Genomic DNA, 25,192 nt, shown 5'->3' with positions numbered 1-25,192 from the left:
TTCTTCTTACGTTTCAGTTGTACATAAGAGAAGGGATAGAAGATTTCTGAAGGTAGAAAAATTAAGAAGTTGAAGAAGATGAAGAGAAAGGTTAGTGAAAGAAAAAAGAAACAAAGGTTACCTTGTTCGGTTAGGTTTATCTTCTTTATTGCTTTTCAATCTGTGTGAAGAATTTTATAAAATGAACTCTCTCAACCTCATTTTTGACTTATTTCGTATGTAGAAAGTTAAAAGATATGTTCCAACAATGAACCTAATGGTTACATCAAAAAACAGGTATTTTGTTTTGATTTCTTTTTGTGTAACTGACTTGGTTAGCATGTCGAAGCATTCCAGAGGTATGGATTTTGACAACTTAGGTTTCTATTTTCTCGATTTCTTCTCTAATGAAGTGATGCCTAATATCTATATGTTTTATTATGTTGTGAAACTTGTGATTCTTAGTTAGATATAGTACGCTCTAGTTATCACAATATATTTTGATTTTTGCTTGTTTGATTATGAAATCATTCAATAACTCTTTTTCTCTCCGAGTTTGAAATCCCCACATCACATTTGACTTATGTGTCAATTAAAGAGCCTGCATGAATATTGATTGAGATATTAGGAAGCTTTTATTTTTCTTTCGTGCTTCAAATTTAGCATTGATTGACAAATTTGCATGGAGGTTATTGTGAGCTCTATTTGAACCAAAGTGTGATTGATCACTTTTGCTTGCTTGTGTTATGGAGTTTTCTTTCTTAGTTTGAACGTTATTTCAAATTTTCAAGTTTTAAAACATGACATAACAAAAGGAAACGTTAACAAGCAAGAAAAACAGTACACACATACATTTATATATGAATATGTGAGTCTAAATTTACGTAGTTTTGCTTTCAAATTTTCAAGAATGAACTAACTCAATTGAATTCTAATTTTGGTCGTTCCAATTACACAATTGAGTTTGACTTCTAAAAGGTGTAGGCTGGAAAAAGAGGTGAGCTAACATGAAGTGGAAGAACCTTAACAAGAGGAGCATTAGATTCGTTGAGAAATGGGAGAGACTTCATGGCTCCCATTTCTGAAACTTTTGCAATCGATATTAATGTCGATCTTGACAGGTAACGTTAATCTGCTTACGTTGAGAGGTTTGGAATACTTCATGAAAAGAAGTTTGATATAGTCCTTAATTTAATGTTGGTTTAGTAGATATACAAATATAAGATCCAATCTTGGTTATTTTTGCATGCCAATTATTGTGGAATGTTCTGAAAAAAAAAAAATTAAAGTTTGTTGAATTTGAGATTGAGTATGGAAATAACTGTCTTTTTTACCTGAAAATTATGATGAAATTGCATGTCTTTCTTGTTTTAGTCATATTCTTCTATTGAATCTTAGAAATTTTCTTGATTTATGTTTTCGTAATGTTGAATGGGTGTGAAATAAAACTAGGGGCTGAAATCTTGGAGGAATGTTGGGATAAAGATTTAGGAATTAATTTCTCTTTCTTAGAAGAAACTGAATCTACACAAAGGTCTTCTTCTCTGTTTCCAATCATCTGAGGTACTCTTGTAGGTTGTTAAATTCTCGGAGGAAATTCTAAGATACTATGAGGTAATACTTCTTTTTTAATAGGTTTGTTGTTTGTTTTCATTCCATTGTTGAAAATCTTGAGGCTGTTCTTGATTGTTCCCATGCTTGGTTTATCGCAAGAACTACTTGATTGTTTCTTGGTTGATTATCAACCATTCTTCCTATTGGATCTAAAACCCAAATATCCATACACAAAGTGAAATCTTTTTGCAATAAGAGATTCTTCCATGCTAATTTTTCATTTACCATACAGGTGCTCTATCTTGAAATTCAAAGGACTCAACTTGAGTTACTCTCTGCCTTATAGTCATGCAAATCTTAGAACTGTAAAAAATTCTCTTTTGTTTCAAGCATTCAAAGAAGATGAGTTTCTCTCTTTCTCTTTCAGTTGTACATAAGAGAAGGGATAGAAATTTTTTGAAGGTAGAACGATTAATAAGTAGAAGAAGATGATAAGAAGAAAGAACTATAGATGTTAACTAGTCGGCTAGGTTTATCTTTTTTGTTGCTTTTCAATCTGTGAAGAATTTTACAAAATAAATCTATCCTAACCTCACTTCTGACTTCTTTTGTATGTAGAAATTTAAAGGATATGCTTCAACAATGAGCCTGATGGTTACATTAGAAACTAGGTATTTTGTTTTTATTTCTATTTTCGTCCTCCACCTTTAATATCTACATGGAAATCGCTACTTTGGTCTATTTATCAAGTAGTTCAAATTCAACTACATCAAGGCATCATATGAATTTCTTTTTTCTCTAACGACTTGGTCAGCATGTTGAAGCATTGCTCGAGGTATGGATCTTGACAACTTCAATTTCTCTTATCTTAATTTCTTCTCTAATAAAGTGATGCCTAATATCTATGTACTTTATTATGTTGTAATGCTGATAATTCTTACATATATTGTGCTCTAGTTATCCCAACATATTTTTATTTTTGTTTCTTTAATTTTGAAATCATTCGATAGTCCATTTTCTCTCAAAGTTTTAAATCCCTACATCACATTTGACTTATTGACAACTAAAGAAACTCCATGAATATTGATTGAGATATTAGGATTGCAAATCATGAATGTTGTCGAATTGCCCTCTTGGTCGCATAGCCCATCTCTTGGCCGCATGACATTCCTTCTTGGCTGCATGTCAACCTCTTTAGAGCTTCTTGACATTTCCTAAATGCTTAGCTTCCTTGCATAGCATACCCTTGGCCATCTAGCCTTGTCCTATAGATGTTGTGTTGATGCTTCTCGAAACATACCACATCCCAACCTTTGGCCGCCCAACTTATCCTTTTAAAGGTTCTCTTGACACTTTTGGTTGCCTAGAGTATGCAACGCCCTAGCCAATACTTAACCAATTTTCAAAAATTCTTGAGGCCTTCCTTTGTTACAATGACTCTTTTCTATTGTCATTTTAAAAACAATGGCACTTCTTCCATAACACTTGAATTGAACCATCCAATCTTAATTAAAATTCGTTTTCAATTTATTTTGAAGCAACAATCTTAAACCATCTTTCTCCTGACCTCAACCTGTAATCTCCTCTCGAGTTTCTTAGATGACTTAGAGATTCTTGGTTTCGGGGTTTATAAGCGAGATGCACGTTTTCCTTCTTGAAAATATGTATAGCAGTGTATGAATGGAGAGGAACGCGTTGCAGATCTTCCTTAGGGTTGGGGAGTTCTTCTTGGCTAATAATGTACTTTTGATGAAGGGCTTGTTAAGGTCAGGTCGTGAGTTAGAGGATGTTGTTATGATGACGGGGGATTCAGAAAGTGGTGAGAGGATAATAGGCAACATAGGTGATAGTGGCCTAGGAGAGTTGGATTATAGGAAAGTGGAAGGTGGAGGATGTTGGTATGATTGATAAGGAGGGGGGGTGGATTGGATTTTTGTACACGGAGGAGAAGGACTAAAGGATTTGGATTTTGGAAGAGGTGACGAGAGTGTTCGGGAGAAAGATGGTTAGAGGTTTAGGGTTGATGGTTGCAACTAGCTTGCATCTCTTTTCCTTTTTTTTTTTGCGAGCTAGACGCGCCAACATGGACCTTTTTCCTCTTGAGTAGTGGTGGTGGCGGAGAGGCCTCTTCTTCTCCTACGCAATTATTTTCTTGTCCCTTAACTTTATTAAGGGTTTTAAGGCTCTTTTTTTTTTACTTTGATGGAGCGTTATGGTTTGGTTAAGAGTCGTTTGAGAATATACATCTCTAGGAGTGGGTGCTTGTAGAAAAGTTGAAAGCTCAAAAACTGCTTTCAGACAAAGAGCTTTAATGGTGTAGGGGAAGGACACGACAACTTTAGGTGCTTCCATCCAAGAGATAAGTTTCTAATTATGGCACCAAGGTTAACTATCATCTACTTTATGTAAAGAAATAAATCATCATTGCATACTACAATGGGATGGTGCTGTTGTCACACCCTCTCTTGGAGTTGCTTTCCTGAACCCCTAACCTAGCTCTAAATGGGGTGCGAGGATTGGTAAGGATTGCTATACCTTGGCAACACTCACCGAACCGATTAACCTGTCTAACTTAACTAGTAGTCACAACACGAATGCATACTCGAAAGGAACAACAATACAAGCTACATGCTTTTACTAATGGACTACTAGTTGTAACTATTGTGATACATCAGTGGAAGCTTTAAACATGACAATAACCTTTTTACTAAACTAACTTATAGCATTGAAACTTTAACAATAAACATAAACATGCTCATCCTAAACTTTTCTTACAGAGTCCAAACTAACTTTTAAAATGACTTAACTATTTCTAATAATTGGTTGGTTCGACAACAGTACTCCCAAACATGAGGGAAAGCAAAATCCATACCTGAAAAGTGAGAAATGATTTGAAAGGATAAGTCGAAAGACTTAGTGAGTGACGGTTTTCACAAGACATGCTTTATAAAACAGTTAAGCATAAATCCTTTGCTTATAGAAATATTCAAGCTATTCGAAATCAATATTATAAGTTAGTTTAGTTTATAAGATCGTGTATAATTTATAAAATCGTGCTTGAAAACTTGGTTGAAGACAAATTTTTACTTTCAAATCACATAGTCATAAACATGCTTTTGACATAACATAAACTTTGGAAAACCAGCTTAAATTTATGCTCTATTTAATCATGAGTTCAACTTTCAAACTTTTTAACACATGTAGCTACCTAATTTTTTCCGACCTTATTTAAAATCAATTTAATTGCTAGATTAATTTTTGTCTTAATTTGATTTATTTTTAATTTTTTGAAATAATGTTAAGGTCTGAAATCTTGGATGAATGTTGGGATGAGGATTTAGGAATTAATTCCTCTTATGAGAATCTGAATCTATATAAAGGTCTTCTTCTCTGTTTCCAATCATTTGTCGAAATCTTGTAGGTTCTTTATTTCTTTGTGGAAATTCTATGATAGTCTAAGGTAATTCTTGCTTTCTTTATAGGTTTTGTTCCTTGTTTTCATGCCATTGTTGAAAATCTTGAGGTTGTTTTCATGCCATGCTTGGTTTATCACAAGAACTTGTTGAGTGTTTCTTGGTTGATTATCAACCATTCTTCCTGTTGGATCTAAAACCCAAATGTCCATACCCGAAGTGAAATCTTCTGGTATAAGAGATTCTCCACGCTAATTTTCCATTTACCACACAGGTGTTGTATCTTGAAATTCAAAGGACTCAACTTGAGTTACTCTCCACCTTACAGTCATGCAAATCTCATGACTTTCAACAGTTTTCCTCTTTCGTTTCAGTTGTACATAAATGAAAGGATAAAAGATTTTTGAAGGTAGAACAATTAACAAGTAGAAGAAGATGAAGAGAAAGGTTAGTGAAAGAAGAAAGAACACAAAGGTTAACTTGTTCGGCTAGGTTTATCTTCTTTATTGCTTTTCAATTTGTGTGAAGAATTTTACAAAATGAACTTTCTCAACTTCATTTTTGACTTCTTTTACCTGTAGAAATTTAAAGAATATGCTTCAACAATGAGCCTAATGGTTACATCAGAAAACAGGTATTTTGTTTTGATTTCTTTTTGTGTAAACGACTTGGTTAGCATGTCGAAGCATTGCCAGAGGTATGGATTTTGACAACTTAGGTTTCTATTTTCTTGATTTCTTCTCTAATGAAGTTATGCCTAATATCCATGTGTTTTATTATGTTGTGAAACTGGTGATTCTTAGTTAGACATATTATGCTCTAGTTATCACAATATATTTTGATTTTTGCTTGTTTGATTCTGAAATCATTCAATAACTCTTTTTCTCTCAGAATTTAAAATCCCCACATCACATTTGACTTATTTGTCAACTAAAGAGCCTGCATAAATATTGATTGAGATATTAGGAAGCTTTTATTTTCCTTTCGTGCTTCAAATTTAGCATTGATTGACAAATTTGCATGGAGGGTATTGTGAGCCCTATTTGAAGAAAAATGTGATTGATCACTTTTGCTTGCTTGTGTTATGGAGTTTTCTTTCTTAGTTTGAACGTTATTTCAAAATTTCAAGTTTTAAAACATGACATAATGAAAGGAAATGTTAACAAGGAAGAAACAACAGTACACACATACATATATATGTGCCTATGTGAGTCTGAATTCATGTTGTTTCGCTTTCAAACTTTCAAGAATCAACTGACTCAATTGAATTTCAATTTTGGTCGTTCCAATTGCACAATTGATTTGATTTCTAAAAGATGTAGGTTGGAAAAGGAGGTGAGCTAACATGAAATGGAAGAACCATAACAAGAGGAGCACTAGATTCGTTGAGAAATTGGAGAGAGACTCCATGACTCGCAGTTGTGAATCTTTCCAATCGCTATTAATGTCGATCTTGACAGGTAATGTTAATTTGTTTAAGTTGAGATGTTTAGAATACTTCATGAAAATAAGTTTGATATATTCCTTAATTTCATGTTGGTTTAGTAGAGATACAAATATAAGATCCGATCTTGGTTCTTTTTGGATGCAATTCTTGTGGAATGTTCTGAAAAAAAAAGAAGATAAAACTTGCTGAATTTGAGATTGGGTATGCAAATAACTGTCTTTTTTACCGGAAAATTTTGATGAAATTGCATTTCTCTTTTGTTTGAGTCAGATTCTTCTTTTGAATCTTGGAAATTTTCTTGATTCATGTTTCTGTAATGTTAAATGGGTGTGAAACAAAATTAGCGACTGAAATCTTGGAGGAATGTTGGGATAAGGATTTAGGAATTAATTCCTCTTTCTTAAAAGAATCTGAATCTATACAAAGGTCTGCTTCTCTGTTTCCAATCATCTGAAGTAATCTTGTAGGTTCTTTAATTCTCGATGGAAATTCTAAGATACTCTGAGGTAATACTTGCTTTCTTAATAGGTTTTGTTGTTTGTTTTCATGTCATTGTTGAAAATCTTGAGGTTGTTCTTGATTGTTCCCACGCCTTCTTTATCGCAAGAACTTCTTGATTGTTTCTTGGTTGATTATCAACCATTCTTCCTATTGGATCTAAAACCCAAATGTCCATACACAAAGTGAAATCTTCTTGTATAAAAGATTATTCCACGCTAATTTTCATTTACCATACAGGTGTTCTATCTTGAAATTGAAAGGACTCAACTTGAGTTACTCCCCGCCTTACAGTCATGCAAATCTTAGAACTGTAAAAAAATTTCCTCTTTTGTTTCAGGCTTTCAACAAAGAGGAATTTCTCTCGTTCTCTTTCAGTTACACATAATAGAAGGGATAGAAGATTTTTGAAGGTAGAACGATCAATAAGTAGAAGAAGATGATAAGAAGAAAGGTTTGGGAAAGAAGAACGAACTATAGAGGGTAACTAGTCCAGCTAGGTTTATTTTCTTTGTTGCTTTTCAATCTGTGAAGAATTTTACAAAATAAATCTTTCTCATCCTCACTCTTAAATTCTTTTGTATGTAGAAATTTAAAGGATATGCTTCAACAATGAGCCTGATGCTTGCATCAGGAAAAAGGTATTTTGTTTTTATTTCTTTTCGTCCTCCACCATGGAAATCACTACTTTGGTTTATTTGTCAAGTAGTTCAAATTCAATTACATTGAGGTATCATGTGAATTTTTTTTCTCTAACAACTTGGTCAACATGTTGGAGCACTTCCCGAGGTATGGATCTTGACAACTTCGATTTCTCTAATCTCAATTTCTTCTCTAATGAAGTGATACCTAATTTCTATGTATTTTATTATGTTGTGATACTGATGATTCTTAGTTAGATAGATTGTGCTCTAGTTATCGCAAGATATTTTTACTTTTGCTTGTTTAATTTTGAAATCATTCGATAACCCTTTCTCTCTCAAAGTTTTAAATCCCCACCTCTCATTTGACTTATTGACAACTAAAAAAACTCCATGAATATTGATTGAAATATTAGGATTGCAAATCATGAATATTGTTGAATTGCCCCCTTGGCCATATAGCCCATCTCTGGGCCGCATGGCATTCTTTCTTGGCTGCATGCCAAGCTCTTTAGAGCTTCTTGGCATTTCCTAAATGGCTAGCTTCCTTGCCTAGCATACTCTTTGCCATCCAACCTTGTCTTATAGATGTTGTCTTGATGCCTCTCGAAACATACCACATTCCAACCTTTGGCCACTCAATTTGTGTTTTTAGGGGTTCTCTCGACACTTTTAGTTGTTTAGAGTATGCAATGCCCTAGCCAACAGTTAGCCAATTTCTAAAAATTATTTAGGCCTTCATTTGTTACAATGACTCTTTTCTTTTGTCATCTTAAAAACAATGACACATCTTCCATAACATTTGAACTTAACAATCCAATCTTATTAAAATTCATTTCCAATATATCTTGAACCAACAATCTTAAACCTTCCTTCTCTTGACTTCAATCTTTAATTTCCTCTTGAGTTCCTTAGAGGACTATGGGATTCTTGGATTTCGGGGTTTACAAGTGAGATACACGTCTTCCTTCTTGAAAATATTTATAGCAGTGTACAAAGGGGGAGGAACGCACTGCAGATCTTCCATAGGGTTGTCGAGTTCTTCTTGGCTAACAATGCACTTTTGATCAAGTAAGGGCTTGTTAAGGTCAGGTCACGAGTTGGAGGATGTTGTTATGGTGATGAGGGACTCGAAGTGGCAAGAGGATAATAGGAACCTGTAAGACCCCCTATCATACATACTTACAAATGTAGGGGAAGAAAACCAAATACCCACATAGATAACCCGACCCAGGAAAAAACGAATAACGAATATACTAAGGGAGGGGGACCCACTAGAGGAAAGGGTAATATTTAAGGAATGTTTAGGGATTGCTGAGGGCATGTTTTTTTGGTAGAGAAAAGGCTGCTGTGGAGGCTGTAGGGAGACACCAGCATCTCAAATTGCTGGAATTCGATTGCTGGTTATTTTGTTGCTTTATTCCTTAGTTAGCTATCTTCTTGTGTTTGTCTAAGCTTTCATTGTGAACTTTCTCCCTTTTACATAAATAAAGATGCCACAGAGTGCTGCCTTTGTTTCTTGCATTTTGTTGGGTTTTTCTGAGTGCAGGGAAGGATCCTTAACAAAGTGGTATCAGAGCCACAAACATCCTGGGGAAGACACGAGCTATGGCTTAGAAGGAGTGGGAGGATAGATTGGACATGAATGAAAAGGAAATCAGAGAGCTGAAGGAAATGATGCTTAGTCTACTTAAAAGCATGGAGAATCTGACGGAGGAAGTTAAGGAAGGCAGTCGGGTGAAACTCAGGGAGGAATCGTGTGCCTCCGATGGGTCCGGACTAAAAGGGAAAGAAAAAAATAAGGGAGATAGAAATGACACCGGGCTTCGCCGTGGGGTCGTCGGACAGGAGTAAGTACAAGAAACTGGAGATACCAGTATTCAATGGAGAAAACCCAGAAACTTGGATTTATCGAGCCGAACATTATTTTGACATCAATGAGTTGGCGGATGAGGAGAAAGTGAAGGTAGTCGTAGTCAGTTTTGGGTTGGACGAGGTGAACTGTTTTTGTCGGAGTAATAATCGGAAGAAGGTGAAGTCGTGGGAGGACCTCAAAAGAAGAATGTTCGAACATTTTAAGACACCAGGAGAAGGAAGTTTAGGAGCGCGTCTCATACGAATTAAACAGGACCACAGGTATGGTGATTATTTGAAGAAGTTTTTGGAGTATTCGGCACCGTTGTCGGAAATGGTAGAGAGTGTTCTCATCGACGCGTTCATCACCGGGTTGGAAACCAACTTGCAGGCAGAAGTTAAAAGCCGTCATTCGGTGACGTTGGAAGAGTGTATGCGGGAAGCCCAAATGGTAAGTGATCGAGACCTGGCCATTAAGTTAGCCCTAAATGATTGGAGAGGTAATGGGCCAATTGTGGTGGGGACCCAAGCCCAGAAGGGAAAACAAGGTCATAACAAATTTAGAAAATAAAGATGGTAAACGGGCCGATTTCGCAATGAAACAGGTTGCGATACCGATCAAGGGAAATTTTGTAAAAAGGGAACCACAACCGCCGGTGAAAAGACTATCAGATAGCGAGTTCCGAGCAAGGCTGGACAAGGGGTTGTATTTCTGTTGTAACGACAAATACTCACCGGGACATCGGTGCAAGGGTAAAACCAATCGGGAGTTGATGTTTTTTTTTCACGAATGAAGACGAAGAACTAGGAACTGAAGGAAGATGATGGAGCTGAAGGGGTAGAGCTGGGATCTCTAGAAATCGAAGGTGGGTCCGAAATATCGCTTCGAACCATTTTAGGGTTCACTTCGAAAGGAACGATGAAATTGCGAGGCACGGTTTAGGGCAGAGAGGTAATTATTCTTATCGACAGTGGGGCGACACACAATTTCATCCATAGAGGGGTAGTGAAGGAGTTAACTTTGCCGCTTGAAAGAAAGAATAAATTTGGAGTGACTATCAGCGGTGGAACAGCGTTGGAAGGAAATGGGATCTGCAAAACGGTTGAGGTCAAATTACCTGAATTAACAATAGTGGCAGAGTTTTTAGTGATTGAATTGGGAGGCAGTTGACTTGGTTCTGGGAATGTAATGCTTGAGCACTACAGGATTTATGGAAATCCATTGGTCGTCTATGACCATAGTGTTCATGGCTGGAACGTCGCAAGTCATATAAAAGGTGACCCGTCACTGACAAAGGCAGAATGTTCTCTGAAAACGATTTTCAAAACATAGGAAGAAAAGGATCAGGGATTTTTAATAGAGTTTCAAAAGATTGAGATTGAAGTAGACTCGGGAGTGGAAAGTGAAAAAGAAGAGGAAGGGGAGGAATCTAAACTGCCCATGATCAGAAATTTGCTGGCAAGAAACAGATCCATATTTGAGTTGCCCAAGGGATTACCTCCGAAAAGAGCAGTGGACCATCGAATAATGATTCCAGAAGGACAAAACCCAATCAATGTACGGCCCTACAAATATGGATATATACAGAAAGGAGAGATAGAAAGATTGGTATCGGAAATGCTTCAAGCGGGTATTATTAGACCCAGTCGAAGCCCATACTCCAGCCCAATGTTATTGGTAAAAAAACGAGACGGAGGATGGCGCTTCTGTGTTGATTATCGCAAGTTGAATCAGGTTACTGTCGTCGATAAGTTCCCCATTTCGGTCATCAAAGAACTTCTGGATGAGTTGCACAGAGCGGAAGTTTTTTCAAAACTAGATTTACGCTCCGATACCATCAAATTCTAGAGGAAGAAGACATTGAGAAAACGACATTTCGCACCCACGAGGGACATTATGAGTTTTTGGTGAAGCCATTCGGGTTGACCAACGCGCCAGCAACCTTCTAGTCCTTAATGAATCAGATTTTTCGGCCATTCTTGGGGAGATTTGTACTAGTATTTTTCGACGACATACTGATTTACAGTAAGGATATTACGGAACATGAGAAGCATCTGGGAGTAGTTTTTAATGTGATGAAGGACAATCGGTTATTTGCTAACGAAAAGAAGTGCGTGATCGGGCATTCAAGAGTTAATTATTTGGGCCATTGGATATCAAAAAAGTGGGTAGAAGCCGATGGTGAGAAGGTGATGGTGAATTGGCCTCAACCCACTAACGTTTCAAAACTGAGAGGGTTCCTTGGGTTGACGAGATACTATCGGAGGTTCGTCAAGAATTACGGAAACATTGCGACGCTACTGACCAAATTACTACAGAAGAATGGGTTCCATTGGTGTGACGACGCTACGATAGCCTTCGAATTGTTAAAACAGGCGATGATATCAGTACCGGTGTTGTCACTTCCGAACTTTTCCTTACCATTCATCATTGAAACCGATGCTTCAGGGACAGGTTTGAGAGCTGTTCTTTCTCAAAACAACAAATCGACAACTTACTTTAGTCAGAAATTATCTCCCTGAGCCCAAGCGAAATCCATTTATGAAAAGGAATTAATGGCAGTAGTGATGGTTGTACAGAAGTGGCGCCATTACGTGCTAGGCAGAAAATTCACGATTCTTTCAGATCAGAAGGCCTTGAAATTCTTAATGGAACAAAGGGAGGTGTAACCACAATTCCAAAGATGGTTAACAAAACTGTTGGGATATGATTTTGAAATCTTGTATCAACCCGGATTACAAAATAAAGCTGCCGACGCCTTATCCCGAGTGAAGCTGCCAGCCGAACTAAACTCTTTAAGAGCCCACGGGCTGTTGGATATCGAAATAGTGACAACGGAAGTTGAAAAGGATGAGGAATTGCAAGACATCATTAACATATTGAAGGAAAACCCGGAAGGAAAAGCAAACTACCAATGGAAATCGGGTAACTTACTCTACAAGGGAAGATTAGTTATGTCCAAAAACTTCACTCTTATTCCATCACTGCTTCACACTTTCCATGACTCGGTGTTAGGGGGTCATTTGGGGTTTCTCAAAACGTATAAGAGGATGAACGGAGAGATACACTGGATGGGCATGAAAAATGACGTTAAGAAGTATGTAGAACAATGTGAAATCTGTCAAAGGAATAAAACGGAAGCACTAGCTCCAGCGGGACTACTGCAGCCATTGCCATTACCCAATCTGATTCTTGAAGACTGGACTATGGATTTCATTGAGGGTTTACCTAAGGCTGGAGGATATGACAGTATCATGGTTATAGTGGACCGATTGAGTAAGATGGCCCATTTCATCACCTTGAAACACCCCTTTACAGCGAAGCAAGTGGCAGAAAAATTCGTAGAGGAGATCATTAGTAAACATGGAATACCGAATTCAATCGTAACTGATCGAGATAAGATTTTCTTAAACCATTTTTGGAAAGAACTGTTTACAGCCATGGGGACATCTTTAAAAAGAAGTACGGCCTTCCATCCGCAGACCGACGGACAAACGGAAAGGGTAAATCGTTGCCTAGAAACCTACCTATGTTGTTTTTGTAACGAACAGCCCACGAAATGGCATAAATGTATCCCTTTGGCAGAGTTGGGGTATAACACCACTTTCCATGCATTGGCGAAGACAACGCCATTTCAGGTAGTATATGGCCGACCACCCCACCGCTGGTGTGCTACAGAGACAGAAAATCTAACAACAATAGTGTCGAACAGCTGTTGAAGGAAAGAGATTTAGTGATCAGGGCCTTGAAGGATAATCTAATGATGGCACAAAATAGAATGAAAAAAACAGGCGGATTTACATCGTAGAGAATTGAAATTCCGGGTAGGAGATGAGGTTTACCTGAAGTTGCGACCCTATAGACAGCGGTCATTAGCACAGAAATGTTGTGAAAAATTAACCCCAAAGTTCTACGAGCCGTACCGAATCATTGAGGAGATGGGAGAAGTAGCTTACCGTCTAAATCTTCCTCCCGGGGCCATAATCCACAATGTATTCCATGTTCGCAACTTAAATTGAAGTAGGGGAATTCTTACCAAGTGCAGCATGTACCACCAGCGCTGACCAAAGAATTTGAGTTATAAGTCGAACCTGAAGCACTTTTGGGAATCCGTTGGAATACAGAAATTGGAGCCAATGAATGGCTAATAAAGTGGAAGGGGTTGCCTGACAGTGATGTGACGTGGGAGTCCGTTTATGCGATGAACCAACAATATCCTTCTTTTCACCTTGAGGACAAGGTGAATTTCGAATCCACCGGTATTGTAAGACCCCCCTATCATACATACTTACAAGCGTAGGGGAAGAAAACCAAATACCCACATAGATAACCCGACCTAGAAAAAAACGAATAACGAATATACTGAGGGAGGGGGACCCACTGGAGAAAAGGGTAATATTTAAGGAATGTTTAGGGATTGCTGAGGGCATGTGTTTTTGGTAGAGAAAAGGCTGCTGTGGAGGCTGCAGGGAGACACCAGGATCTCAAATTGCTGGAATTCGGTTGCTGGTTATTTTGTTGCTTTATTCCTTAGTTAGCTATCTTCTTGTGTTTGTCTAAGCTTTCATTGTGAACTTTCTCCCTTTTACATAAATAAAGATGCCACAGAGTGCTGCCTCTGTTTCTTGCATTTTGTTGGGTTTTTCTGAGTGCAGGGAAGGGTCCTTAACAGAAGCATAGGTGATAGTGACCTAGGAGAGTTGGATTATGGGAAAGCGGAAGTTGGAGGATGTTAGTATGATTGATAGGGTGGGGGGGATTGGATTTTTGTATAAGGAGGAAGAGGACTAATGGATTTGGATTTTTTAGGAGGTGATAGGAGTGTTTGAGAGTAAGATGGCTAGAGGTTTAGGGTTGATGGTTACACCTAACGTCCATCTCTTTTCCTTTTTATGTGAGTTAAACGCACCAGCATGGGTCTTTTTCCTCTTGAGTAGTGTTGGTGGCAGAGAGGCCTCTTCTTCTTCTCCACAATTATTTTCTTCTCCTATAACTTTATTAAGGGTTTTGAGGTGTCTTCTTCTTTATTTTGATGGAGCTTTATAGTTTGGATGAGAGTCGCCTGAGAACATACATCGGTAGGAATGGGTGCTTGTATAAAAGCTGAAAGCTCGGAAACTGCTTTCAGACAAAGAGCTTCAATGGTGTAGGGGAAGGACACGACAACTTTAGGTGCTTCCATCCAAGAGAGGAGAAGTTTCTGACTATGGCGCCAAGGTTTACTACCATCTACTTTATAATGCAATAAATCATCATTGCATACTCCAATGGGATGGTGCTATTGTCACACCCTTTCCCAGAGCTCTTTTCCTGAACCCCTAACCTAGCTCTGAAAGGGGTGCAAGGATTGGCAAGGATTGTCATACCTTTGCAACACTCACCAACCGATTAACCTATCTAACTTAACTAGCAATCACAACACGAATGCATGGTCGAAAGGAACAACAATACAAGCTACATGCTTTTACTAATAACTTAGACCACTAGTTGCAACTATTGTGATACAGCAACGGAAGTTTTAAACATGACAATAACCTTTTTACTAAACTAACTTATAGCATTGAAACTTTAACAATAAACATAGACATGCTCATCCTAAACTTTTCTTTCAAAGTAAAAACTAACTTTCAAAATGACTTAACAATTTCTAATAATTGGTTGGCCTGACAACAATACGTCCAACATTAGGGAATGCACAATCCATTTCTGAAAAGTGAGAAATGATTTGAAAGGATAAGTTGAAAGACTGAGTGAGTGATGGTTTTCATAAGACATGCTCTCTAAAACAGTTGAGCATAAATCCTTGGCTTATAAAAATATTCAAATTGTTCGAAATCATTTGAAAGATATGATACTCGAACTTAAAACATTCGATGATATTTCATAGATCCTTCTTGATCAGAAATTCACAACCCATTCTTAGCATGAGTCTAGGTAGTACTAACACCTCATCGTCAAAAGACTACTTCGGAGTCAAAACACCTCTTTGTCAAAAGACGAACATAGGGTACAATTTTCACCGTATCCTTCTTCTGATAGGCACAACAAAGTATACCTTTCCTGATGGATTTAAGCATAAGCTTGCCAACCTTCCCATCAGTAACGTAGTTTCGAAATGTGCACATAGGGCCATAGAGAGAGTACATAGAACATACGGGCATAAATTTATAAAATCATGCTTGAAAACTTGGGTGAAGACAAATTCTTACTTTCAAATCACATAGTCATAATCATGCTTTTAACCTAACATAAACTTTGGAAAACTAGCTTAAATCCATGCTCTACTTAATCATGAGTTCAGCTATCAATCTATAGTTTTCATATCCCCTACATCCCTTAACCTTCATATCTTCTTAAAAAAAAAAAAAATCAAAAGATCTTTAACATCCATTTTATTTTCTCTTCTAGCAATTCACTATATCTTTCTCTTTAAAATGCCAAGAATCCAACATACAAAAAACCTTTAACTTAGTTGGAGGTGTATAGTAGAGTTTTGGTCCCAATGATCCACACCTCAAACAACAAGTGAAGTTTAGTGTGTTGAGTTATTTTGTTTATTTTTTTCTTCAAAGTTCTTTATTTTTTTTCTTATTCTTACTATTCTCATTATTCTATTTATCATTCTTCAAGGTTCCATAAAAAATGCAAAAATAAATAAATAAATAAATAAATAAAAATAAAAAGACTAAATGATTAAATATTTGGTTATCATTCTTGTTCTTATTTCTCTACTTTACTTTCTCTTATAATTATTTATTTATTATCTTGCGAGTTTCATTTTTATATTTTTTTATGTATTTATTACGTATTTCTTCTTACCTTGTTTATCTCTTTTTTATTTATTATTATGTGTTTAATTTGTTAATTTATTCTTAAGTTTTATTCTCTATATATTGTATTTTTACTTTTCTTTTTAATTAGCATTTTTATTCTTTATTCTTTTTATATCATTATTTATTGCTTCTTTAATATTTTCTCATCTTGATTATTGCTTCTTTAATACATTCTTGTCTTTTATATGTTATTTAATATTTAATTTCCCCCCCTTTTTGTGGTCAATTTAATATGTTATTGCTAATAATTGTTTAAGTTTGTTAATATTTTAAATTATTTTTTCTTTTTACAAAAGACGTCCGACTACGGAATTTAGGAAATTTGAGAGTCCGATTTCTTAGGATTCTTGAGGTGAGAAAATCAATTCTTTGGAAGTTCGAGATAGGTCTCCAATATGTTTTTATTAAAATCTTAATATGTTATTTTATGTTTGCATAATTTGTTATGATGTTTCTCTACTCTTGTTTCTACTTCTCTAAAATTTCTTATTAAGCCCCATTTTGTTTTCTATTTAAAATTTTCAACTCTTTCTAGTTAAAATTTCAATGTTTTAAAATCCTTTTAATTTAAAATTCTCCAAGTTTTAAAATCTTTCACAAAACATTTTTTAAAAAATCATTTTGAATTTTGTCTTTTAATGTTATAATTTTTTATGTTTTTCAAACGTTCAAAATTTAATCTATGCTCTCATAAGGTTTTTTAATCAATCTTTTCTAATAACTTTTACCGTTTTTCTTAACTAAAATCCTATGACGGAATCTAGGAAATTTGGGAGTCCAATTTTTTAGATTTCTTGAGGTGAGGGATCACATCTTTGGGAGTCCAAGATTTGATGAAAAAAAATGATTTTAATTAATCTTTTAAAAAAATCTATTTATTAGAAGGTTATTCCTATGATGGATTTTGAGAAATTGTACTAATTTCTCACTTTCTTGAGGTGGGAAGATTTTCTTTTGATATAGCCTAATTAATGGAATGTTCTCAACTTATTTTATGAGATAATTGCTTCAAATATTGGAGCAATGAGAGGTAAAATAAGACATTATTTTTTAAAAAAATTAAAGAATATTTTCAATTCAAGATTTGAAATTTGGCCACAGTTTTCTAAACGGGTGTTGTAGGGTGCTAACACTTTCCACATACACAAATGACTCGCAAACTCAACTCTAGTTTTCGTAGACCATATTTTTATGATTTATTTAAAAAAGGTTACTTTATTTCGGTGTCCAATCACACCGTAAAAAAAAGATTTGTGGCGACTCCTATTTTGTTTTAAAACTAACCATTTTGAGGACGTCGTCCGCTCCGCGTCCTCTCGGACACGTGGTGACACATGCTTTGCAAATCTCAATAGAAATCAGTAAGTTTAAATACATTTCTCAAACCATGCTTTAAGATATCACTAGTAAAACATGCTTATAAGTTTATTTTGTCACTCACAAACTTGATCCAACACTTGGCTCAGAAATTCTTTCAAATCCATCTTGACTTGAAAATTTCATATGATGTCTTAATTAATCACTTAACTATAGGAAACATCCAAAATTTGCTCAAAATTTTCCAAACCACTTAAACAACCCAAAAAATATGCCATTAGACTACTAGCTGCAAGGCATGAGCCCATGCAGCACGCGTGCATAAAGCATAAGAATGCACAACCACGTGCTTGTCTTGCACACACACATGCAGTGCCCGCCTGGCCGCATGGTGTCAATTTGAGTTAGGCTTTTTTGCTGGAAGGTATTCTCATGTAGGTGCATACTGCTTCTTTTCCTGCTACACTCGGAATATTGTACTCAGGGTTCCAGACCTCTTGTGAGTGACCAAAAAGTTTCAGTAGCCTTTGGTCTTCCTCTTGCATGCTTAGTTTTGGGAATGAGACAGATCGTCAGACCGTTTAGTTATTCAACAGTAAAATCATATACAATAATAGGATTTCTCGGTTAATAACTCAAAGCGAAGAGAAGCCTCTTCAATAAGAGAAAGGGATGTAATCACTACGTGGGGTGGTTAAAGACCGTTAGGGGCTAGGGTGTAGGATAAATAGGATGCTAGTGGCAAGAAGTGGGGAACAAGGGAAAAACCCTATTTCCTTTGAATTACCTGATTTGTTAAGAAGGAATGTTTTAAATCACTTGAAAAGAAAGGCATTGATACCTTTGAATGAGGGTTTGAGTGCGACTGATGCCCTTTCTTTATCGATCGTGGAGTTCATTCTGCATGCTGACTAAATCACTAAAATAGGGAAATTGCGTGATTCAAAGTGAACTGGGTTCAGGTTTCTAATGGAATCAATACGAAGAAGAAAGAAGATTGGACATGTCCCGTGGGCGTGTGGAAATAGATCTTCGTGGTCGACTTTCCTTTCTGCCTCCTAATTTTTTTGGTGTGGTTATTTCTGAACTGATTATTCACTTGTCTACCGAATTTGTAGTTCATCCTACCGAACTGATCATTCACTAGAATATGGATTTCTATGTCCCTTGTACCACTAAAAAAGACTGGGACAGTTTAAGCGGTATGATATCAACATAATCATTTAGAACTTTCTAGATCTCTATTGGGATAGTCCAAGTTTATATTTGCTCAACCACCAACGGGATGACCATGAAGGTTGGCTCTTCTCTACTGAGGCCTTTTTTCAGTTGTAGGGCTAAAATTATTCTCACCCGAGTTAGTTGTTTGATCTTAGCTTGGATTACAGTCGTGTTATTGGTCGTTAATACCATACACTAGGCCAGTGTCATGGGAATGACTTTATATTGCATGAGAAATTCCATGTCGAGTACTACATCAAAGTCATCCATACAGACCACGACTAAAATCAACGTCTCTTCTCGATTCGCCTAATTTTAGAAATACCCTTTTTGATACCCAAAAAATTTGCAAGGCTTCGGAGTTCACACCTTTCATCTGGTCTATGTCCTTCTTGATTTTCAACTCCAACCGACGTGCTTCTTGTTTAGAAATGAAGTTATGAGTTACACCTTAATCCACCATGGTGCTCTTTGCAGTTTTGGAGTTTATAATTGCGTTGACAAACATGACTCCATTTTCAAAAGCATCCTTTTGGTGAGAGGCCTTCTTTTGGATTGTCGATAAGAGTTTTAACACACCCTCCCCTCATCTTCCCTTTTTGCTTTTTTTTCTCCCTCCAAATCGTTAGATCATTGCAAGGAGGCTTGCAAAGTTGTTAGCTAGCCTCGATGTAGTTATTAGGCTACCCGATGGAGGCCTTATCCCACGAGGCAAGAAATAGGTCTTGTCTTATTCGAATTTGACTAGTGTGCTCCTCGTGGAGTACTAGAGCTTAAGGTATGTGGTTTTTTATCGTTTATGAAGTTTGTTGGGGGATTAGGCTTTGAGATCCTATTCTCTGGATTCAGTGTGGTCACATTCTTCTTTTGAGACCCTTGGTCGCCACCGTAGTCAAACAGTCTCTCTACGGTGGCAAGATCAAAGGTAGGATCTTGAACTTTCTATTCGTATAACTTACTCCTAGCCCACGGCCTGAGCCTTTCTACAAAACAAAATATTTTGTGTTTTTCCAACATGTCTTGAATATCCAACATAACACCGGAGAACTATTTCACATACTCTTTGATGGTTGCAGTGTGTTTGAGTTCCCACAATTTTCTTCTAGCAATAAATTCAACATTTTTAGGGAAGAACTAGGTCCTTAATTCTTTCTTAAGATCTTCCCATGTGTCAATGGTACATCGACCATTCTGGACGTCATTCACTTTTGACCTCCATCAGAGTTTTGCATCATCGGACAGATGTATGGAGACTAATGTTACCTTGGTTTCTTCAGAATTGGTTCCACTAACCTTAAAGTATTGCTCTATATCAAAGATGAAATTTTCAAGTTCTTTAACATCGCGATTCCCATTGAAGACTATGGGTTCCAAGATCTTGACCTTACTTGACACACTTCATACTGGATTCAGGGTCTTGTTCCCCACTGTTTGCATCGTTAAATTTACTTGCATTTTCATATCGGCCATTTCGGCCTCGATTTTCTCGATCGTTGCTCTAAAATCGTCTGATAGGTCACTATGAAACTTTAGCATGGTCTTTTGATATCAGTTAAGCTCTTCCATGTGCCCAACAGAGCTTAAAAAGCTACTCCCACGTTTAAATTTAGCAATTCTATCAAATACAAGAGTTGCTCCTCAATCTCAGTCATTTGCTCAGATTGCGACTTCGACAATTGTTTAATGGCCGACATATTTGCATCTCGCTTAACTAAGGAGCTAACAAAGCTTTGATACCACTTGTAACAATCGTAACTTTTCAAACACAGGACGGGTGGTTGTGCGACTCTTGTTCTATCTCGATGAACAAGTCAACCTTTTAAAATCTAGAAGTCACGGACAAACTCATAGTACGATGTAGCCTCCCTTCATGTTTTGAGAGAAAATAGGTTATTAAAACGTGAGAGAGAAAGAAAAACATTGAAAACATCGTTAAAGAAAGCATTAAAGACTGTCAATTGCAAAGAAAGCTTAGATTGCAAAGAGTACAACAAGGCTTGTCGGGGATTCAAGTTTTATGTCTCCCCTATAGTAAATTTCGAACAATTTTAGCTTTGATAGGCTTGAATATGAAAATGCCGAAACATCACACCCTAGGTCGACGACATAAAAAGGAAAGCAATAGACTAAACTAAGTACAAAGCATAGAGATATGGTGATTTTGGGGTATCTGGACGTGCGGCTATAGGCAAATAATGTCCTGGACAAGTATGCTCGTGACATTTTCTCCCACTTAAATTGTTGACATCCCTATCGACTGGCGAAGCTTGAACTCTTCGATCTTCTGCATCTAGTCTTTTAATTAGTTATTTTGATGGTTAAAAGTTTTAGTTTACATATAATCTCTTTACATTATCCGATTTGATGAGCTATTCTTTTTTTCTTGTTAATATTTAATAAACATATCTGCAATCAACCATAGCAAGATTGGAGGCAATGAGATTGAAGGGGCATATCTTACTTCACAGTTGACGTTCTTTCGGTTCTTCCACTCCCCCAGGTATGAAACTTCAGCCTCTGCTAGCTTAGATTCTATCTATCTTAAGTTTTTCTCCAATTTTCTAATTTCTGGTATTTCCTCGAAGGATTTGATTATATGTAGACCTCCAAGATCCTAGCCTTTTATTTATTTAGGGTGATGATATTATTCTAATGCATGTGAAAAATACTCGTTTGCAGGTGGTGGTTTTAGTTCTCATTTCAAGATTAAGAGGAAATGGATTTATATACGCAGTGAGGTCGTTGAAATATATTCTCATTGTTCAATATTTGCCAAGGGTCTTTCAAATCTATTCATTCTTAAAGAAAGATGGACTTTTAGCATTCTCCCAGAAAGTGCCGAGGCTAAAGCTGCATTTAATCTCTTCCTTTATATGCTTCCAACCCATGTACGTTAACCACTACTTTTGTGTTTGTTTTAGCCTTTTCATATTTTTTTGGGTGGATTACACTACACTCTGAGATTGATTCAGTTAAAATTTCATAAGAGAAAAGGAGGCAAGATACAAAATGTCATAAACATGAAAAAGCATAAGATCGATCTGTCTTCTGGTTTTATAAAAGCAATGCGTGACTTGCAAAATGAGTATATATAAACCAATTTTCCTGCACAAATCTAGAGTGGATCCCAAGTACACATCGTGAAGGTTGTTAAAATCAAATCTATTAGGTCTTATTTGATAACTGTTTAGTTTTGGTCTTAACCATAATAATTTTCATTTTTTCTAGGTAAACATTTGAATTTGACTTTCTTTTTCGCAATTTCAGGATTGTTCTTTGAAGACAGACCAAAGGAAGGGTGTTGGTGTTGAGTGAAGGAAAAGCGTGATAAGTGGTAGGGGTACTCTCTCACCACCGACTCAGATGACAAGGAAACTTCCGACTCTCTAGTGTCCACCACGCTGGCCAAGATACTCCAAGTACCATGGTTGAGTAGCATACTGACTTTCAAAGCCGAAATGATTTTGGGTAGGACTACAGTCCCTGTCCCCTTATACTTAAAGCTAGCCACTGAAGGAGGGTTAAAAACTACCATCTTGCGAGAACAATCAATACTTGCATAGTTGGCAGACAACTAATCCGTGCCTAAAATTACATTAAAATTCTGCATGTCCAACACTAGCAAGGCCATGTCCAACACATGGTTCGCTACCTTTACTTGACATGTCTTTATCTGATCTTTAGACAACATGACTTCTCTCGATGGGGTAGAAATAAATAGTATACTACCCAACGGTTCAACTTCTAAACCCATTTGCCGAACAAAATCTAAGGATATGAAAGAATGGGATGACCCAGAGTCAAACAATACAAGTGCATAATGCCCCAAGAGTGGGAGCGTACCTGTCACCACGGTACTAGCTTGCTCTGCCTCCTGACGAGTAATGGCAAAAACTCTTCCCTGCTGGGAAACGGAAGGTTGGTGCGGGGTAGTCTCAATGAGTTTCTGAGGACAAACGTCAGCGGTATGCCCTGGTTGCTTGTACCTGAAGCAAACCCCGCTCCCTACCAGGCAACGACAAGCAGGTAGCTCTCTCAATGTTCTTTCTGCTACAGCAAGCTCCTGACGGTGCCGCTGGAAGACACCTCCCGACCTCAGGTTCCGTTGCGGTGCTAAGGCAATCGGTGGCTCAACCTTCCTCTTCTGACCGAGAGTAAACCATCTGCCTGCAGCCTTGGACGGATTAGCGCTCTCATGCAGACTTGTGTGGGGAACTCTTCACTTTTGGCCTAACCACAACCACACCTGCCTTGCCCTTAGAGTTCAGCCAGTTAGGTCAAGTAGAATGTGTTGGGCTCCCTTAGTATCAGAACTTGTGTGGGGAACTCTTCACTTTTGGCTTAACCAAAACTAGACCTGCCTTGCCCTTAGAGTTAAGCCGCTTAGGTCAATTAGAATGCGTTGGGCTCTCTCAGTATCAGAACTTGTGTGGGGAACTCTTTACTTTTGGCCTAACCAAAACCAGACCTTCCTAGCCCTTAGTGTTTAGTCGGTTAGGTCAAGTAGAATGGTTGGGCTCTCTTAGTATCAGAACTTGTGTAGGGAACTCTTCACTTTTAGCCTAATCACAACCAGACTTGTCTAGCCCTCAATGTTCAGCCAGATAGGTCAAGTAGAATGCGTTGGGCTCCCTCAGTATCAGAACTTGTGTGGGGAACTCTTCATTTTTGGCCTAACCAAAACCATACTTGTCTTGCCCTTAGAGTTCAGTCGGGTAGGTCAAGTAGAATGCATGCAATTCTTGGGGAATGTTATTAAAAAAATTAAAGTTTGCTTAATTTGTGATTGATATGAAAATAAATGTCGTTTTTACTTGAAAATTTTGATGAAATTGCATTTCTGTTTTATTTGAGTCAAATTATTCGTTTGAATCTTGAAATTTTTTTTGATTCATGTTTCTGTAATGTTAAATGGGTGTGAAACAATGTAATGGTATAAAATCTTAGAGGAATGTTGGGATAGGGATTTAGGAATTAATTCCTTTTTCTTAGAAGAATCTGAATCTATAAAGGTCTTCTCTCTTTTCAATCATTTGTTGTAATCTTGTAGGTTCTTTATTTCTATGTGAAAATTCTAGGATACTCAGGGGTAATTCTTGCTTGCTTTATAGGTTTTGTTGCTTGTTTTTATGTCATTGTTGAAAATCTTGAGGTTGTTGTCATGCCATGCTTGGTTTATCACAAGAACTTGTTGAGTGTTCCTTGGTTGATTATCAACCATTCTTCCTTTTGGATTTAAAACCCAAATGTCCATACCCAAAATGAAATCTTCTTGTATAAGAGATTTTCCACACTAATTTTCCATTTACCACACATGTGCTCTATCTTGAAATTCAAAAGACTCAACTTGACTTTCAACAGTTTTCTTCTTTACAGTCATGTAAATCTCATGACTTTTAACAGTTTTATCCTTACAGTCATGTAAATCTCATGACTTTCAACATTTTTCTTCTTTTGTTTCAGTTGTACATAAGAGAAGGGATAGAAGATTTCTGAAGGTAGAAAAATTAACAAGTAGAATAAGATGAAGAGAAAGGTTAGTGAAAGATGTCACGGTTCTGCGTCGGGAATTCAGTTTTTGCATTATTAACACTTAGGCCGACGTACTTATGCGTCGAAAGTTCTCTACTTCTTGTAGCGATTCTTCCTCATCTTCGACAATATTCTTCCTCTTGAACATTCTTTCTTTTCTTCCTCATCTTTGACAATATCAAGATCGTTTATATTCCTCTTTTAAGATCGTTGCAGTGAGTTTGTTTTCGATAAGAATTCTAAATATCGTTTTATTGTCTGGATTGTTTAAATGATTATAAAATTTCCTTAAGAATTCTATATTTCATTATGAAGATCTTTTTGTTTTGGTTTATGGTAAGAATTCTAAATTTCGTTTTCATTTCAAATGTTTAGAAGATTTAAATATTACTGTTAGAATTCTGTATTCCATTATGAAGATCATTAGTTTGAAGTTTTTCACGATCATTTACATTGAACTAAGAATTATATATTTCATTATGAATATCATTAGTTTGAAGTTTTTCATGATCATTTACATTGAACTAAGAATTATATATTTCATTATGAAGATCGTTTTTGTTTTTGTTTGTGGTAAAAATTCTAAATTTCGTTTTTGTTTCAAATGTTTAGAAGATGTAAATATTAATGTAAGAATTATGCATTTCATTATGAAGATCGATAGTTTGAAGTTTGTCACGATCAGTTACATTGAACTACATAATCGTTTACCAATATCAACACGATCGACTACTATATTCAATACAATCACCTTGGTCAGACAATCGTGTACCTAAATCAACATGATCGTTTACACTAAATTTAATACTATCGTTTATCATGGTCAAACGATCGTTTATTATGGCCAACACGTTCGTGTGATTATGGGTGATTGAGTTTGGCTTCTATTGGACTTCTCAAAA

General features: G+C 36.6%; 1 long non-coding RNA gene across 3 annotated transcripts; it reads left to right on the top strand.

The window, feature by feature from the left end:
* The first annotated feature begins 41 nt into the window (after positions 1–41).
* Positions 42–23,579, top strand: LOC127144519 (uncharacterized). Of its 3 annotated transcripts, XR_007816305.1 has the most exons (14): positions 42–90; positions 277–338; positions 964–1,100; positions 1,432–1,593; positions 2,152–2,368; positions 4,837–5,220; positions 5,321–5,393; positions 5,528–5,580; positions 6,269–6,406; positions 7,232–7,374; positions 7,480–7,532; positions 21,181–21,258; positions 21,438–21,646; positions 22,026–23,579. It is a non-coding gene; the product is annotated as an uncharacterized LOC127144519 (long non-coding RNA). The 3 variants fall into 3 exon arrangements; XR_007816304.1 differs by lacking the exons at positions 42–90; positions 277–338 and having other exon boundaries at positions 350–1,100; positions 1,555–1,593; XR_007816303.1 differs by lacking the exons at positions 42–90; positions 277–338 and having other exon boundaries at positions 350–1,100.
* The last annotated feature ends 1,613 nt before the right edge of the window (positions 23,580–25,192 follow it).

The sequence above is a fragment of the Cucumis melo genome, chromosome 12, assembly GCF_025177605.1.
Source record: "Cucumis melo cultivar AY chromosome 12, USDA_Cmelo_AY_1.0, whole genome shotgun sequence".
Taxonomy (NCBI): domain Eukaryota; kingdom Viridiplantae; phylum Streptophyta; class Magnoliopsida; order Cucurbitales; family Cucurbitaceae; genus Cucumis; species Cucumis melo.
Note: the sequence above shows the minus strand (reverse complement) of the source record. Positions and strands in the feature narration are given on the sequence as shown.